This window comes from Bombina bombina, chromosome 5 (assembly GCF_027579735.1).
Source record: "Bombina bombina isolate aBomBom1 chromosome 5, aBomBom1.pri, whole genome shotgun sequence".
In the NCBI taxonomy this organism is placed as follows: domain Eukaryota; kingdom Metazoa; phylum Chordata; class Amphibia; order Anura; family Bombinatoridae; genus Bombina; species Bombina bombina.
In genome coordinates, this window is record NC_069503.1 from 149879450 (window position 1) to 149896144 (window position 16695).

The following is a 16695-nucleotide window of genomic DNA, read 5'->3' on the forward strand; positions in this document are numbered from 1 at the left end:
GCCTGCACTAGGCTCTTATATTACTAAGAGCCTAGTGCAGGCTTGAAATGTTGTATGTGTTGTTGGGACCCTACATATGAAAGAATAAAGGTCTTTTATTGAAGATGGTGGCTGGAGTTCTTTGAATTTTTTGGATAATCCAGTATCTGTCTGGAATTTGTCATTAGGCAAAGAAGACAGTTGCCAATAGACACAGTAACTCAAATAGGCTCCTGCCTGATGGCCCTCTGATCCGATTTACAATCCACACTTTTATGCACTAATATTTCCTGCAAGTAGAGTTGGTCAGAGATTTACACTAGACTCTGGACATAAAATTACAAAGGGATTAAACACAGATCTAGCTGAACAAATATATTGAGCCAATAACATGAAGCGTATGTGTTTATTTACCAATCACCAACAAGCTCCCAGAATTGCACTGCTGCTCCTGAGCCTTCCTATGTTTGCTTTTCAACAAAAGATACCAAGAGAACAAATTTGCTAATCAAAGTAAATTGGAAAGTCTCTTAAAACTGTGATCTTTGTCTGATCCATGACAGTTTAATTTTGAATTTAGTCCCTTTAAACTGTAATATGTCACAAGGCACAATTAGTATTTAAGCAACTTCAGACTCTGGTTTCAGAGAGAGAACTACGACTATTGAACTAATTATGTTAGCCAATATGTTATTTTTTTACATTGGACAGCAACTAATACATATTTTTTAAAGGAATATTATAGTGTAAAAATAAAATACGCTCTACTGGGAACTAGCTGCACACAGTGGATGAGCTATTGACAAAAGGCATTTATTTGCAGCCACCAATCAGCGGCTAGCTTCTAGTATTGTATTGCTGCTTCAAAGTCTACCTAAGTATGCTTTTTAACAAAGGATACCAAGAGAATGAAGCAATTTTTATAACAAAAATCATTTGGAAAATTGCTTAAATTTACATTCTCTATTTGAATTAAAGCTTGATGTTTACATTACTGTTGCTTTAAAGACAATATCATTTCTAACTAAGTTCTTTCCCTGCAATTGCTTTAAACAATGTATCTTAAAACATGTATTACAATGTATTAAAAGCCTAATACATTTGTTTAAACAAAGTACAATAAGAGTGTATTCAAATTCAAGATTACATTTTACATATAATATCAAATATAAGCAGTATAACCTTATATATGTAACAATAAATTAAAACATACAATTATTTATAATACATATATATATATATATATATATATATATATATATATATATATATATATATATATTTTTTTTAAATTAAAAAACTTTAAACATTCTATTTCCTTTTCAGATTTTCAGAAAGTCGTCTTGAGCACTATATGGAAGGGCTGTTTGCAACAATGTTTGTAAAAATGTTATACATATAAAGCTTACAATACATGCACTCTCCTGAGCCCACCTCTGTATACTCTCACAGAAACCTATTAAATTTGAAAATTAATACCAAGAAAAATACATAAAATTGATAACAGGAGCAAATTAGAAAGGTGTTTTTGTTTCTTGATTTTTTTTATTTGGGGAGTTTGAATCAAAATATTTATAATTAAGCTTTTGTGTGGTCATTATCAAACAATGAGAATAAATATCTGGGGATACATCAAACATTCGCTATTAGTTATAACTTTATATACAGAAATAGATTAATATGGGTAATTGCAAGTCCTTCATGTGTATAACATCACTTTTTGCCTCTTACAATGCCTCTTTAATAACCAGACTTGGGATCCTAAATTATGCATTGTGTATTATGTAAGAGATTCTTAAGTCCTCCAGTTGGCACATAGTGTAATATACTGAGTTCCCTCCCACTGACATTCCCTAAATCATATGCTGGCAGATGGGGAAGCCAGTGCAGCCAATGCATATGCAAAGTGTTCTGACACATGTTCCTTAGATCACCTTGGATATACAGCAATGCTGCTGCACTGGGATGAAGGATATTATGTGGTATATATATATATATATATATATATATATATATATATATATATATATATATATATATATATATATATATATATATATATATATATATATATATATATATATATATATGTATGTATATATATAACACCTTGCAGTACTTTTAACTTACTCTGAAAAATATGTTGTGTAAGAAATATATAAAAGGACAGAAATAATTAATATAAAATTCATAGTTAATATTTCAAAATATTACTGGGGGAATGAATAATTATATTAATGACAATTTAATGCACTATGGCAAATAATTTGAATCTGTATTATTTTACGTTGTGATAAAGGGTAATTTAATTATAAGAGTTTTCATTTGTATTTTATTTTTAGCTTCACACAGTAGCACATCTTTTTTAAATCTAAAAATATCCAGGATTCTTTTATATTTACAAATGGTAAGTCTAAAGCTTCAAAGTCTTAAAAAAAAAACACTTTCACTCTGCACATATGTCTATCAATATGTATGTGTAAGACAACCTCTTAAACTTAAAATGTGATCAATTTATCTTGAAAGGAAGGAAATCCTGAAATCCTTGAAAGTCCTAAATCCAGACTCTTAACATTAATGCTATAATTGAAAGGGATTTTCACTAGAAGAGAAATGGAAAAACTAAAAAAAAAAGTAATGAGAGACAGAAATATAAAACCTTGCAAGAATGGGAGAAAATTGGGGGTGAGGAAAATAACGTGGGGTGAATATATATGTTTCTCTGTAATACATATGTATGAAGCAAATTGTAGATATTATTATTATATGGATATCCAATCATAACGGAATATAAATAGTTAACATCTTCATAGCCCTAAGGAAAGTACAATACGTTGCTTTAAATCTCTGGGGTAAATGTGTTCAAGAGATTACTAAATTCTAAATCTTATCAGGTTCTCAGTAAATTGCAAGATTTCACTTGTAATTTAATTGCAGGAGTCACCGGCAACCAATGGTTAATTTGTGTGACATGGAAATAGAGGGAAAAAAATAATAAAAAAGTAAATTATAAAATTATAAAAACAGGCAAAATAAATAATAATATAATAATAGAACAGTGATATTAACATTTTAATTAAATGTATCAGCTTGGGCATGTGTTCTTCCATTTACCATACATGTATACAATTTAATTATTTTAGGTTTGGAACCTAAAATGTATTTAATAAAATGAATTAATATTTGAAAAATATTGAAAACAGTAAAAGGAGGATTCTGAAAATATACATATAAGTAAGAAAAGTAAAATGAAAAAATATCAACGAACAAAGAGATCAAAATAAAGAGACTGAAAAGTAAATATATTTAATTTGCAAGAAAAAAAATATATATAAAAACCCTATAACATTAAATACTAGATGCAATAAAAAATAGCAAATTGCTAAGTAGTAAAAAATAACAATTATCAAAAATATTAAATGTATGTGCATACCTGTTTCCCGGGAAATTAGTTTTTTTTTTTATTCTAAAGCTCGGTTAAGACATTATTTTATCAGTAGTTGTTTTTAAAAATGTTTAAACAATGCGTGAAAAATATAATATCAAATTATATTTTAGTTTAATGCCTTCAAACAATATGTCCACAACTGCATAACAAATTAATCTAAAGTCAAATATCCATATGAAAAAAAAATGAAATTTAAAATATTGATGCAAAAAAAATGAAATATATTTTGTTACAAAAAAGAAAAAAAGAAAAGAAAAAGAAGAAAAAAATCCTATTTTTTATTTTTAGTGATCTCTGTCCTGGGAGTGATCAAGTAGGTTTGTTCATGTCCTCCACAGGAGACCTCTTGTGTATTTAAACCCTTTAAATCGTCTCCCCTTTAAACACTATTTTATCGTTGCTTGTGGGCCAACCTAATGAGTATTAAACACTATCTCCTTGCAATTAGCTCACTCCTGACTTGGCTTTCCTGATTGACAGAGAAAAAGCAGTATCATCAGAATTTTCCCCTTGGCAATAAGTGCTGATTGGATCCTCAAAGTGAGCTTCTTCAAACTTTTTTTTTTTTTAATATTTGGCTCCTGAGTTCTCCTGTCTATACTGGAAACAGTCACTTCTCTCAGCTGTCTTAAAAGGACTGCAACATTTATACAGCTTGGCTTATACATCACTGTACATATCTCATTACATTATTATATATTTTTATTTTTTCATATATATATATATAAAAGAAGATTGCAAAGAATATCTTTTCCTTCAAACTTTTACTGGACAAAAAAACATGGGCTATTTTGGATATGTCCTCTTCTTTTGTGGGCTGAATCAGGTCCTGTCAACTTACCCAATTTGGTGGTAAGATTCATTCTTTGTTTTTTTTAATTCCTATAAAAATATGTTATGTATTTGCAATTGCTAAACTGCTTTATTAGAGTCAGGATTTTGTCTTTCTTAGTGCAAATGGTGCATTTATCCTAAAGTAAATATCACTGTATAAACATAGGTATATGTGTGTTTACACATGTGGCATAGACATTGCAGTTTTGTTTTTTTGCATTGTTACCTGATACTAAGTTGGAGTACAGTACAGTGCTATCAGATTGCGTTTGTAAGCCACAGTGTTCTTTGATCCTTTGGTTAGAACAAAAGCGTTTGATTGAATTAGAAAGATAATGCTACAAACTTACACGATTACTTCAAGGTGGTTTTGAGTCAGTCGACTTGAAGAATATAAGAGAAATGGAGCAAGGGATTTTTTTTTTCTTTCTTGCTGTAAGGGATTCACATTAAATCAGGTAAGACAAGACTCAACAGCTTGCAAATGCTGACAGCCACCAGAAGCTTCTGTTTAAGCTGCTGTGGAATAGGCTACTGCAGATACAAAAAAATCTGGGGACTGTTGTTAGGGGTAGGGGTCACCCAAACTATTGAGGTGCCTCCCTGGCACAAAAACTGCCTGGTAATACTATAAATCTGCTATGGGTTTTATGGGTCGTTGTGGTTCTTTTTTTTTCCACTGGGCTGAGCTACTCAGTGACATATTTGTATTCCAGTTTATCGACATTTTCTACATAATTAAAATATATTGATACATTTGTAGGTTAATTGTGCATTTTTTTGTTTTTAAAGGGAATATTATGTGTTTTTTTGGTTTCTGTAAACCTGTATTAATGAAAGTAGCAGACCCCTTTATCTATACATTTATGCAAGTGAATTTAGTTGGGGTTTTTTTTTTATGTGAGAGATTTGTAAGGTTCTTAGTGTCAATTTTATGGTTTTTTTTTTAAAAGATTTAAGTGATAAATATCAGGAGAAATATTTATCCGGTGCTTGATATACGTGTTTAAGAAAAAAGGAAATATTTGTGTTAAATGTTTGTTTTAAAATTAGATTTGTAAATGCAAGTCTGAGAATGTAGTATATTGCACAATGGCTAATGTGTTGTCTTAACAGCAGAATTACAGCTTTTAGATCCGGTTGATGGGTGGCTGTGCTGGGTATTTAGTGGGACTGAGATGGGCAGAAGGAATAATGAGCTGAGAGGGGTGCATTGGTATGGATGTGAGATTTATGAACATACTGGGGCAGATTAACTGAATGGTATGAGCGGGTATGGGCAGAGCGAGGGTCAGATTTACAGGTGTAGACTGGGAAATACTGGCAAACAGTGGCACAGAGAGGTTCAGATTGATGGGCAGAGGGCGATAATGGCAGGAACAGAGAAAGGCAGGGAAGGTTACTGGTAGGTATTTGTGGTCAACAAAGAGAGGTCAGATGGAAGTATGGATAGAGGGGCAGAGAGAAGGGCAGATTTACAGATGGTAAAATGGAGGTATTGATAGAGGGACACAGAGAAGGACAGATTTACAGATGGTAAAATGAAGGTATAGAATAGATAGAGGGACAGAGAGAAGGGCAGATTTACAGATGGGCAAAAAGGGACAAATTATCAGATGGACAGAGATTTTTGGAGAACCTGATCAGAGAATGGGCAGATTAACAGATGGACGTTGATTTTTGTAGAGCCTGGGCAGAGAGGGGCAGATTAACTGAATGGCAGAGAGTTATTTGAAGAACAGAGAGGTGCAGATTAACAGATGGACTGAGGGATATTTTAAGAGTCTGGGCAGAGAGGGTGCAGATAATCAGATGGGCAGAAGGAGATATGGTTAGAGATCGATAGAAATGAACAGTAATGTAGAGAGAGGGGTGAAAAAGATCAGAATGAGGGACAGAAGGTAAATTATAATGTACTTGCATGGGGTTCAGGGGCTGATTCTATAGGGGATATAATGGTACAACAACAAGTGAATTAATCCCCAGCAGAAGGCCAGGTGTGCAGTGGGGCATTTCTCTGCCTGAGTGAGCAACCAGCCTGAGGAGCTAACACAGGGATAGGCTGAGCAGGGCATGTTGTTGTCTTGCTAAAGTGATTACCTATATCACAGCACTGAGAGCCAGCTCTGCAGTAACAACCTGTTTGTACAGGGGAGACTGTTCTGAGAATCATATCTATAATTATAAAGCTCACCGCAGAGAGCATCAAGTAAATGGAGCTGAAACAAAACATGTATCTACACATATATAGCTTGTGTTGTAGAGAGAACATAGTATTCAGTGTAGTGGGATCTGTGAAATAGTTTGTATAACAATAAAAGTTGTAGCTCCATTTAGCAAGTGACAATCTCTGTCATTTGCTTGACAAATATTCTGCACATGACACGAGCAAAGCAGATCATTGCGTATGATACAGTATAATTGTAATTGTAATGATCAATGTATCTATATATAATCTTTCTCTGCTCTCACTCTCTTTCTTATCTATGTCTATGTATGTTTCATCATTATTAATTATATTATCTATCTCTCTCTCTCTCAACTATGTCTGTAAATTTGATCATTACTAATTATAATTATCTATCTATCTATCTATCTATCTATCGATCTATAATCTTTCTCTGCTCTCTCTGTTCTTATCTATGTCTATGTATGTTTGATCATTATTAATTATATTATTTCTCTCTCTCTCTCTCTCTCTCTCTCTCTCTCTCTCTCATCTATGTCTGTGAATTTGATCATTACTAATTATAATTATCTATCTATCTATAATCTTTCTCTGCTCTCTCTCTATCTCTCTCGTTCTTATCTATGTCTATGTATGTTTGATCATTATTAATTATATTATCCATCTCTCTCTCTCTCTCTCTCTCTCTCTCTCTCTCTCTCTCTCTCTCTCTCTCTTTCTCTCTCATCTATGTCTGTGAATTTGATCTTTACTAATTATAATTATCTATCATCTATCTAATTAGCTATCTATCATCTGAAAATTATGGAAATAAAATGAAAGGCTGAAGTACTAAAAACAGTTTTATTTCTTTTTTTTTTACTAGAATATTGTATAGATCCATTTATTGTATAAATCCATTTACATTTAGGAAACTATGAAATATTGCTTGTTTAAATGGACTTAGAAAATGGAATTAACTAGTACTTTCTTATTGAGTGGACTAAGCACCTTTTGTCCTGATTACTAACAAGTTTTCCCCTGTTTGCTAAACTGCAGTGAAGTGTTTCCATATTACAGAAATATAGGAACCAAAGCAAAAGTTGCACTTGCATGTTGTTGTTGGACAGGGGGACAGGATAGTGGGATGGGTGTCCACCAAACATCTTAGGTATTTGTGAGGGGGCGTATTTATTTCAATGACAAGGTAATAAAATGCAAATGCTCTCTTGAAAAGACAGGCACAGGGGACACCTGGACTGCAATCAATAAAAACCTATCTTTAATTCACAGTTATTATACAAGTTATAATTACAAAGCACTGCTGCATTCCTCTATCTGAGAAGGAAATTCATTCCTCAGAGCCTCCATAAATACTCTCCTTGTCACCTACAGAGTAAAATACAAGTCCTTACATCTCATATAAAGCCAGGATCAGAAAAAGGAGTCAAACTAAATAATGAATATGGAGCACATCACATCTATAGTGCACCTATATTATTTTATTTTACAAGATTTATAAGCAAATTGCTATCATTATTATTATTAGTAGTAGTAGTAGTAGTATTTTATGTAAAGCATTTACATAAACTGAAATACAATTGCATTGCTATTGGTATTGATTTGAAGGGACAGTATACTTGAATTTTTTTATTGTTTAAAAAGATAATCAATTTATTACCCATTCCCCAGTTTTGCATAACCAACACTGTTATAATAATATACTTTTTACCTCTGTGATTACCTTGTATCTAAGCCTCTACAGACATCCCCCTTATTTCAGTTCTTTTAACAGAATTGCATTTTAGCCACAGGAGTGAGCACAATGTTTTCTATGTGGCACACATGATCTAGCACATCTAACTGTGAAACACCGTCCAAATGCACTGTGATAAGAGGTGGCCTTCAATGTCTTAGAAATCTGTTCATGAGCCTACCTAGGTTTACTTTTCAACAAAGAATACCAAGATAACAAAGCAAATTAGAATGTTGTTTAAAATTGCATGCCCTATCTGAACAGTTGTTTGATATGTACAGGACCTAATATATATCTGTCCCTTAATGGTCATAGTAGAGGAGATAATCAAGAACCTCTAAGGGGTGTGCAGATGCACTGAAAACAATACAACATTTGCTAACAAAACACTAATTTAAATGCTTTTAAACATTTATTTTGTATTGTTTAATTGTCAATATACACTATGAAAACACATATTTAGATAGATATATATTTTATTATTATTATTATTATTATTATTATTATTTCTCCTTTAATCAGGGTTTTAATAAACTCTGTTGAAAACCAAACACCTTTAAAGTGCTAAAAAAAAAAGGTCAGAAGTCAAGGATTTAATCATTTAAAAAGCAGCAATTAATTATGGCTCAATAGACCACATTTTTTGTGTGGTTATTGGTACCAGAGTATAGTAAATGGTTTTAAAATGCATTATATACACCCAAGAGGTACAGTCCCCTAGACACATTAACAGCACAGTCTCACAACTTTGGGCTCGATTTATCAAGCCCCTACGGCTGCAAGTTCTCACAAGAACTTGCTTGCCGTGATTTATCAAGCAGCGGTCACCAGACCGCTGCTTCCCTAAGTTCTTCGCCACCTTTAAGGTGGCGAAATTCAATCTTCTCGGTCGAGTCCGACCGAGGAGATTGACAGCTCCTGCCCGCGCGTGATTGGCTGTGCGCGGGCAGGGGGTGGGATTGCACGCGAGCGCAAAATTGCGCTCGTGTGCAATGTTAATTACCTGCTGGTAATTTCGCCCCGCCACAGGCGAGCTGAGGCGTACATGGGCGCGTATACGGGCCCCTGTACGCCTCAGCTGTGATAAATCTAGCCCTTTGTATACTATTCAAAAGAACTTAACCATTAATGGAGGAAGGGGGGTAATGAGGTTTATACAGAAGATTACATTTTTTTTTCACATTGTTATCTCTCTCTTTCTCTCATTTTCTCTCTCTCTCTCTCTCTCTCTCGCTCTCTCTCTCTCTCTCTCTCTCTCTCTCTCGCTCTCATTTATCTATGTAAGTATATATGCCTGTGACACCTGATGGATGTAGATAACAAGAAAGTAAAAAAGTTACTTCATATGCATTTCCAAATTAGGACAATTAAAAAAAATAACCATAATAAATTTTATTTGAAACATAACTGTGTGACTCCCTCACCTTGGTCACCGGGTTGTGACATTCTAGGGAAGGGGTGACAAACCTATATGAGACTGTGTGCCCAATCTACCAATAATCTTATAAGTAAAATCCTCTCAAGTACCCAGAATATTTTTTTAAAGAGACATAAATCATTAAAGTACTTTTTTAAATATAAATCCATAATACATATATCAGTAAATACATCTTAATTGCTTATCTATAACACAGATCCATAAGAAAGGTAAATACATTATTAAACTTGCAGACAGTAAATCTAAGTAGTATGGTGGTCACACAGAAGTCATCATTTATTTTTAAGTGCCACATTAGGTATGGGTGACACCCTTGTTCTAAGGTATTCTGACATATTGTTTGTGAGGAAGTGATTTTCTGATTATACGGTGTAGAATAATTTACAATAGGAGATAGGCTGTAAATTTTAGCTTTCCTGAATTATCCTTCATTTACTTTGGTTATATATACAACATAAAAACAGCTTTCTATAACATTTACTGGTTATATAATTAGACATATATGCAAGATATTAAAAGTTTAGACAACTATTATGATACATTGAGCAATATTTGACTGTATGGACACAGTTTTAGTCCATTTCTGCCTGTGTACTCTTTAAATATTCCCCAAATATTTGTACTGTATATATTTATATTTTACTTTTTAAAATAATGTAATCATACTTTCCTTTAATTTATTATTAAGCAACCATTTTTCTTCCCCCCCATTAAAGGGACAGTAAAGTCAAATTTAAACTTTTATGATTGTGAAACTCATTAACTGAGGAGGTAGTGAATCCCAACACCTTAGCTACCTTTAAAAATGGTTTAGATACATTTCTGGCTAGAAACAGAATTCAGGGATAGGATTGCTTGTGTTAAATGGGCCACCTTTTTTATTGGGATTAATTTAAGCTCAACTGGAGCTTTTTTATAAGTATATTAAAGGGACATTATACACTAGATTTTTCTTTGCATAAATGTTTTGTTGATGATCTATTTTTATAGCCCATACAGTTTTTGTTTTTTAAAATGGATAGTTTTGCTTATTTTTAAATAACATTGCTCTGATTTTCAGACTCCTAACCAAGCCCCAAAGTTTTAGGAGAATATCGATGTATACCTACACCAGCTTGCTCCTGTTTGTGTAAAGAAGAGTCTTTTCATATGCAGAGGAAGGGGGAGGGGGGAGTGTCTGCTTTTTCCCACTTGCAGTGGGTGTTCCAGTAACCTTTTTAGCAGAGCTAAACTGGAAGCTTCTAAGTAAGTTTTTAAACAGTTTTATACTGGATTTTTAGATCAGTATCTGTGCATCTTATTCTTTATAGTAGTGTCTATTACATGCAGTTATATGAAAATTGGTGTATACTGTCCCTTTAAGATTTGTATTGGTTGAACTCAATGCACTTCTGTCTCTTTTAAACCTCATCTGCTATGTTACTATGGATAGATCATGCAATTTTAAACAACTTTCCAATTTACTTCTGTTATCAAATTTGCTTTTTTCTCTTAGTATCTTTTATTGAAGAGTAAAACTAAGTAGGGTTCATATGAGCTTAGAAGTGTCTTTAGTACTCTATGACAGCAGTGTTTTGTAACATTGTATAACAAAGCTACAAATAATGTTGTGAACACTGCTGTCATAGAGTACTAAAGACACATGCACACTCCTGAGCTCTTCTGAGCCTACCTAGTTTTACTCTTCAATAAAAGATACCAAGAGAACAAAGCACATTTGGTAACAGAAGTAAATTGGAAAGTTGTTTAAAATTGCTGCTCTATCTGAGTCATAAAAGTGTAACTATAACTTTACTGTTCATTTATTATAGAGTGGGTAATAAAACACATTTCTCAATATTTGGGTTGCCATAGCAATATCTATTTTTGAGTTGAATCCTTACTCAAAGCTTCATAGTTTCTGTATATTTAAAATATTAATTAGAATATCAAATGTAACAACTACATATTTAATGAACCAATCAATTATATGAATATTGGAGAGAAAAAAAAAAACATTCAGATTTTTTTTCAAAACATATTTTGGCACTATCATTTAAACTCTTATTGAGATATTAAATGTATAGAGGTCCAATTTCTACTGAATATGTTTAAAGATATAATGCAGAAAATATATTATTTATAGAAAGTACACTAATTTAGTTGCTACAGAGCAAATAATAAAAAAAATGTCTGGGCTAAAATAATGAGAATGTTTGTAATTAACTTTTAAAAGGTAATTGTGCTTTCTTAATTATTATTATGCAAGGAAAATGTAAATATTATTTCACAAATGCCACTGATTTGATCTCTTTAGCAATAAAGGAAATCATATCCCAGGCTTTGTCCATAATGAATAACTTAGCTGCATATACTGTGTCTTAGGTACCAAAAATAGACACTGTGCTAATTGCATAAAGTGATTTTTTTTTCTAAAGAAAGTGTTTCTGGATAATTCTGTAAAGTTTTTAGAATGCCATGGTTTACCTTTTAAACACCATTGTCTTTCATTAAACAAACCATGTCCGTCTGATAATGTTAATATTTATCTTTCTATATAGTTTCAATATCTGTACATCTCATGACTCTTTCTGGAAGGAAATAATCTTAGGGAGTTTAGAGCAATGCAAATGTGGAGATCTTAGGTAATGCAGCAGGTTCATGACTTAACCCTTTATCTTCCACACTCATGTAAATCTCTGTCATTCAGCTCCTATCAGTTTATAAAAGAGTTAAAACATTGACTACTAGAAAGAGGCTACATTTCTCGATGGTAGCCAAAAGGGTTAAATAATTAATGCAGAGAATTGATTTATTTGTTTGGGACTTTACTGCTTTGTATAACAGTAAACTCTATAACGTGTCTGGCAGCTCAGGAGTTAAAAAGGCTTTAACACTTTCATTACCCCTGTGGAACAAAAATGAGCTCTCTCCTTTGCGTATCCGGCAAATGCATTTCAAGGGGAAGAAAACAAAAGGATGCATTTTTTTTTACAACTGTGCTTCATAGGTAGAAAAAAAGGAAAACAAATCCCTTTGGGATATTTTTACTTTGATGAATGCAGGGTTTGCATTAGCAAAACCTTGTTGGCCTTATATATCCTCAGAGGCTTAATTTTTAGGATTTACTGGTGACAGTGACAGTAAAATTTATATAATTTCAGCACAGCGGTAGCTATTTGCAAGGATCTTGCTCATCTGATATCTAACACTTACAGAGATATTTTTGGATGTCATCACTTGCCAGAATTATATCATCTGATTCTGAGCACCTAATCCCACAGCCTTCATCAGCCTGAATACTGTGTGGAATTTTCCCAAATTTTTAGTAGATGCACAAAAAGATAAATTCAATCACTAATTGAAACCATTGTAGTTGCACATTTAAAGAATTATTATATATTAGATAAGAGTCAGTTCTATAAACAGCAATCCTACTTCTAAAAACCCTCGCTAGTACTATGAAACAACTGTCATAATTCTCTGAAGTAAGTTTTTATCTTGCGAACAGTGTGACTCATAAAGGGGTGTTCCCTGCTTTTAAAGGACCACTCAATGTAGTATAATTGCATAATTGACAAGTGCATAATAAGATAAGGCAATAACATCTACTCTAAATTTCAAAGAAGCAGTAGATTTTTTATTGCCAAATTTATTTTTTTTCTCCCTTTTTCCCCGGCCCTCTGTATCATGTGACAGACATCAGCCAATCACAGACTAGAATACGTATACCCTGTGAGCTTGTACACAAGTGTGAATATAAAAAGATTGTGCAAAATTTCATGATGGAAGTAAACTGAAAAGTGTCTTAAAACTTCTGTTCCTTCTGATTCATAAAAGTTTATTTTGACTTAAGTGTCCCTTTAAGTACAGTATATGTAAGTACAATACAGAAGGGCTTATTCAAAAATGTAATTTAAAATCATATAATGAATACATATAATATTGAAATAAAAATGTGCAGTAAAAAACAAACTATTGTTTAATCACATTAAACATTATAACAAAGTGGTTTTGCAAAACTCGTATTTAATGGATATAATTAAAAATCCTATTGAAATTAAGCAGGAAACGAATTATTTAAGGTACGCAGTAAAAAATGTAGTTAAACTACAGTGCAAATGCCAAAAAATCCTGTGAAATTCGTACATATGAGTATTATTTTCCTTACTGTAAAATAAGTTTCCCCACCTCTGCTAGAGGGCTGAACAGAGAACAGGGGCGTTCATTGGGCGTAGCTGAAATTTCTCTTCCAGGTCTCTGCGTATTCTCTAAATATTTTCCCCTTGTAGATCTCTGGGTTTTTTCTCGCAAACTGAAAGGTGGTGAGACTGTGTCAAAATACTGAAAACGCTTATTACCATCATAAAAAAACACATGCATACAAAAACAAAAGCAATTGTAAGATGCTATACAGTGAAAACAGAGTCCATTATTTGTATTGGCTACAGTATTTTATTGGGTCCAATAAAGGAAATATATATATATATATATGAATTTGAAACAAATCCCCCACTTTTCTTAAATATTTAAGGGAAAAGCAAAATAAAAACAATGCAATTAAGAAAATAAAAACAAAACTCTGGATCAGTATATTGTATACTGTTTTTTGAAGATGATCTTTTTATTATTTTTAAACTGTATGAAAACAAATATTGCAAAAATGGCTACATTCCAGATGCCGGTCTGTGGTTTGGAATAATACGCTCTGAAATAACTTTCGGAGTGTTGTAGATTTGCTTCACTACATAATGTTTAAACAGGCACACATCTTCTAAAGGTATCTATTGTCTTTCACTAGGGGTAATTATCAACTAGTAAAAGTAACAAAATTGGTTCCTTTTTTATCTATGTGTTAATTATTAATTCAGTGCCTTTCAGAAAGGTTGCGCTACCCAAATATGTCTTGTTCAACCTGTCTCAAAATAGACTATATATCACTTCAGAATAAAAGGGGCGTTGAGTAGACCTGCCATCCTCTTTAGGTTGAAATTCCATTAAAATACAATTGAATTCCTCATTCTCTTCTTTTTTTGTTCACATACAAGAGGACCTGACACGACAACCACAGCCTTAACATCTATTTTAAATAAACAGAGCTCTGAGTTAAAAGGAAAGCCACATGGATATACTGAGAACTCAGATGTGTGGTGCACACACACAAATACTGACATACAGAACCACAGACACATACTCATGGGCACACTCACACACTTGTACATGTGCACAGTGACATAAGAAAGGTTATAGACACACCAACACACACCCATGGACAGGACACACATATAATACAAACTTGCAGACGGACACACATATACACACACTTCTATATATATATATATATATATATTTATATAACACCCGTATATAATATAACATATTTAATATATATAAATATATATACTGTATATATATATATATATATATATATATATATATATATATATATATATAAGGTTTTTATGTTTTATATTTGCGTTACACTTTATTCATACACATGTATATATATATATGTATATATATTTGTTTTTTCTTTTTATGATTTAAAAGTGGTATTGTATAGTTAGTTTCACCATGAGGCAATTTGCACTACATTTTATTCTCAATAAATTGGTATTTTTGGCATACCTGTATTATATGTGTTTTTTGATTGCAGCCACTCAATCTCTGTTTAATCTCGGAGTGTGCTTTCTTATATATATATATGTAATAGAAGGCAGCACTCACTGGTCTTGAAAGAAGCAAAAGTATCTTTAATTAAGTGATGTTTCGGGGACAGCTCCCCTTCATCAGACCCCAAGGGAGGGAGCTGTCCCTAAACATCACTTAATTAAAGCTGCTTTTGCTTCTTTCAAGACCAGTGAGTGCTGTCTTCTATTACCTATATCATAACCTGCATTCAACACCCCTGGCAATGATACATCTGTTTGTGAGAGTGCACCTATCTCTGCAAGTATATATATATATATATATATCAGGGTTGATTAGTTAGTTTTTTTTATTAATCTGAAGAATAATTCCAGCTAATAAACTGCATATCGTTTGAGCAGAAAAGTTAGAAAAGAGTATATAGAACAGCATATTACAGAAAAAACAGCATTGATAATTGTTTAACCTCTTCATTGGAAGGGAATACATTTGCTCACCAGAGAGCTTCTCGGCTTTTGATATGCAAATGTACCAATGTGAGGTGCATGAAACACAAGTTGTTTGTGATTTATGTTTTGTCTGTCAATGAAGGGCAGTTGTACTGCTCACTAAGAGCTTTTGTTTCTTGCGGATACATTTGTACAGGGAATTTACATTGGAAGACTCAGCAGCCAAGGGGTTTATATACACTACTCATGGCTAATGTGTGAATATTATTTTCCAGATTTATTTGTTTATATAATCGTTGTTTTAACCGGTAAGATCCTGAGTTGGGATGGGTGAATGTCTCAGGATATTATATAAATGTTGACAGTTCTCATTCATTATTAAAGAATACTGAATATTTTCTGAACATTCGACACATTTTCATTTTATTTATTTCAATGTATCTTTCTTTATATGGAATGTAATATTATTATATTAAATGCTTCACTTGGATGTTAAATTTAATATATGAATATCAAATTAAACATTTGAATATTCCAATGTTATCATTCAAATGTTGACTTGTCTATATGTCTATAGTGATCAGCATTCAAATATAATATTCAAATGTGGTTTCAGCAACTGAATGCTACATTCCATCTTCAGATGCTCTAATGCAATATTAAAATGTTTACATTTGTTTTGTAGTAAAACCTGAAAGGTAAAATGAATGACAATGGGATTATTTACCCTATTGCCCAACTGCTGTCAGTTAAACCACGACTATATCTTAAGGCATTTTGTACCATGGGCCCTGAGTGACAGAGGGAAAACAAAGTTTGCCCCTTTTTACAAAAATATGTTGCTGCAGTGGGATTAAACCACTGTTCCATATTATTGGCACAGTAATTATTAAATTGTTGCCCTATATAGTACTGCTACAAAAGGGTTAAGCTGTTGCTCTATGCTACCTTGGCATAAATGGATTGAATAGTTTCTATATAAGTTATAACACAAAG